This window comes from Brassica oleracea, chromosome C1 (assembly GCF_000695525.1).
Source record: "Brassica oleracea var. oleracea cultivar TO1000 chromosome C1, BOL, whole genome shotgun sequence".
NCBI lineage: Eukaryota > Viridiplantae > Streptophyta > Magnoliopsida > Brassicales > Brassicaceae > Brassica > Brassica oleracea.
This window is the reverse complement of record NC_027748.1, coordinates 37,751,409-37,755,508: the sequence shown is the minus strand read 5'-3', so window position 1 is coordinate 37,755,508 and position 4,100 is coordinate 37,751,409.

The window sequence follows — 4,100 nt, the reverse complement described above, 5'->3', positions numbered from 1 at the left end:
CCGTCTTTTCTTCATTCCGGAAGAACTGAAACTCATGCTCTTGGAGATGTTGTTTCGCTCTGTTCCGGCGGCTCGGTTTTGAAGTCAAGACTAGGAACTCGTGATGGTAGGTCTTGTGTGGCAGTTTACGCACCAGTTTGGTGGGGAACCCGTTTCTGTGTTTGAAAAGAAATCTGCAACTAAGGTAGCTTCTCATTATGTGGTTCTTTTGGCTTGGAATCCATATAATAAGGCTGGGGTACGACTGATATCTGGACGGGACTTGAGGGTGAAGCATGCGCCTTGGCGTTGAGTTGGTATGATCCAAGTTTTGAATGTCAATTAAGTGGTGATCTCCAGCAAGGTCTTAGTTTGGAATTCATCTGTTAAGTCTATTTTCAGTTTTAGTCAATGCCTGTGTAATTAGTGGTTTAAGGGACAGTTGATCTTCTATCATTTTGGTAAAGTGAATTTGTTTCCATGGTGGTCAAAGTGATAGGTAGTTAGATGAAGCAATGTAGGATCCAAATAAGTGATCTTAGATGATGCTACATCTACTTCCATATATCACATTGTGGTTAAAGCCTCTTGAGGCATTGAGGTCACAATTGTTTGTATCAAAATATTTGGCTAATGATAAGTTGATGTTGAGTTAAAAAAAAAAACAATAACGATAACACAAGAAACCGTGATCGTTTCACTTTTATGCAAAAAAGTGGTGATGGATCGTTTCATTATAACTTATCCAGCTATTTGAGCAACAATAACATATTTTAGCGACGTTTATGAACATCCGGGAGACACAAATTTGGGAGATATACGACAAATCCTTAATTAATACTAACACTTAAAAAACTTTCTTCCTATAAATTTTATGCGTTATTCATTAACATATATATATATCCATGAACTAGTAACTAACAAACAAACATGTAGATGGGTATCTTTCATCGTTTGTTATAAACGCCGTCAAAATAAACAATAGATGATTTGTTATCTTTCGCTGACGCTAACAATAGCTACAGTACATGACCAAATTCATATCTTCATCAGTGATGATGTCTAGCCTAAACCACTAGTATATCTCTTGTACTAGGAAAAAAAAAACTATTTATATGACATAAAACAATTTAGCACGAGATACTTGTGCATATATTTATGTACAATGAAATATACCAAGATGCAATGTTTGAAGTAGTCATGTACAGCTGTAGCCTGTACGCCGTAAAGCTTAGAGCTAATGATCGAAACAGATGTGTACTGTTAAATGGGAATAGGATAGTGATGGTATCTTAAAGACCAATTGAAAAAAAAAAGACCAATTGGAGTTTGGAGATAAGATCGGACTGTTTGGATTTTCCCGAAATTGCACGTGTGGTTCAACGTGGGCAGCTTCTTTGACGATCATGGAATAGTTTCTTTTACTAAAATAGTAACGGTTAACGCCGTACAAGTTTCAAACAAAAAACAACGCTTTTACTCGTCTAGGCTGATTTTCTTCTTCTTTAAAAAAAAAAATCTGGGAGCGTCCCTAGGCGTAAACTAAATCTATGCAGATTTTCTCATTATCATAATAATTGATAACTACATTTTATTAATTTATCTAAGTAATCAATTAATTTAGTGAAATATGAAAAACAAAACCAATCTACATACGAATATCCATTCAGTTGAATCTTGTGGAGTTCATAGACTTTAAGTTTTTTTTGGAAATGGAAATTTTGAAGTTTTAAAAGGACAAAAGGATAATTTTCTTTAAAGAAATTGGGGTTTTACACGTATAAAATGGAGCCAACGAATTTTCTAAAGACTGTGAAATCCACGGATATATATCATTTCTCATTCAAATGAAGCCGAAGGTATACACTACAAGAAAAAACAGAACATTCTGACAGACTTTTTGACGGTAGAGAAATTCGTCGGAATTTTCTGACGAATTTCTGACCGAATACCTACGAAATGCTAAATTTTCCAGTTTTTGGTATTTCGTCGGAAATGTTCGATGAAACTCTGACAAAACAAACGTTGTCGGGAAATTTAGACGCAATTCCGACCACAGTCCGAGAAAAATATATATTCGTTACGCGATCTTTTTAGATGTTTTGAATTTTTCGTATTCGTCGGAATTTTGTCGGTATATACTGACAAAATTCCGACGGAAATTATTTAGCCGTTCGGTTTCCGACGGAATTTCGACGAATCTTTTGACCGTTAAATATTTCCGACAGATTTCCGACGATATGATACTTTTCCGTCGGAATTCCATCGGTTATGTCGGCAACTTTCCTTTATAAATATGTGCTCTCCATCATTCCCCTCATTCACACTTCATTATCTCTTCACTCTCTTTACTACAAATCCAAAACAAAAAAATCATGTCCTATGGAAATTATTATCGTTCTTCGATGGATAAACCTCATTTGGATCCAAACACCAAGTTGCTTACGGAAGAATTCGCAGAAGGTGTTGGAGAATTCATGAGGCTTGTTCAACAACAACCGGAAGCAAATACTGGTATGTTAAGATGTCATGCTCTTCCTGCAATAATAATCGGATTTTAAAGGAATAGGATGTTTGGACTCATTTATATATGAGAGGGTTTACACGGAATTATAAGGTTTGGTATATTCATGGGGAAAATGATTATGAATATGGTAGTACTAGCCTCAGCCTGTTGATAGGTTGGAATAACCAAGAACAAATGTAGATTATGGTGTTGGTACTGAGCATATGGTAAATGATCATTATAGAGGGGAAGAACCCAATGCAGAATCGAGGAGATTTTTTGACATGTTGGATGCAGGAAAATAGCCTTTGTATAAAGGTTGTAGAGATGATCATTCACCCTTATCATCTGCAACTAGATTGATGGGCATTAAGACTTATTATAATCTGGCTGAAGAATGTGTGGATGCGATTGCTGATTTTGTTAAAGGTGTTCTACCAGAGGATAATCTTGCACCGGGTTCATACTACGAGATTCAAAAACTTATAGCGGGTCTTTGTTTACCGTATCAGGTGATAAATGTTTGTATCGACAACTGCATGATCTACTTGAGAGCGGATGAGAACATAGATATATGCAAATTTTGTGGAAAACCTCATTATCAGAATACGAGGGAGGGATGAGTTCTGATGCCATTCAAAAAGATTTGGTATTTGCCTTTGATGGAAAGATTGAAGAGGTTGTATTAGTCCGAACACACAGCCCAACCAATGAGATGGCATGCAGAGCACTCCACAGATGGTCAGATTAGACATCCTTCAGATGCAAAAGCTTGGAAATATTTCCAATCAACATATCCAAAATTTGCCCAAGAGAGAAGAAATGGTTATCTTGTATTATGTACTGATGGTTTCATCCCATTTGGAAAGCATGGAAGACAATATTTTCTATGGCCAGTGATTGTGACACCGTACAACTTACCGCCGAATTTGTGCGTGCGACGAGAGTTTTTGTTTCTCTTCATTCTTCTCCCCGGGCCAGAGCATCCTAAGAGATCATTAGATGTGTTTTTTCAGCCACTAATATATGAGTTGCAACAATTATGGGCACATGATGCTGAGACATACGATGTTTGGTGCAAAGAAAACTTTCAGATGCGGGCAATACTTATATGGACAATAAGTGATTTTCCTGCATAAGGTATGTTATCTGGATGGACAACACGTGGGAGGCTTTCATGTCCATATTGTCAAGATAACACATATGCTTTCCAACTAAAGCACAGAAGGAAAACGTGTTGGTTTGACTCTCACAAGAGACTTCCACCACCCGATCATACATATCGTAGAAGTAGGACTTTGTTTACGAAGAACAAGAAGGTGTTTGACAGTCCACCTGAAGAAGTTAGTGGGGAAAGTTTGCGGAAACATCTAAGGGATTTTGGTGCAGAAAGGACGCCAGATGTAGGTGGACATGAAAATATTTGAGTCGACGCTGTTGGAAAACTACACAATTGACACAAAAAGAGTATTTTCTGGGATCTTCCATACCGGGAGAATCATCTGTTACGACATAATTTAGATGTCATGCATATTGAGAAGAACTTTTTCGACAATCTGATGAACACAATCCTAAACATCCAAGGTAAAACGAAGGATAATTTGAAGTCAAAACT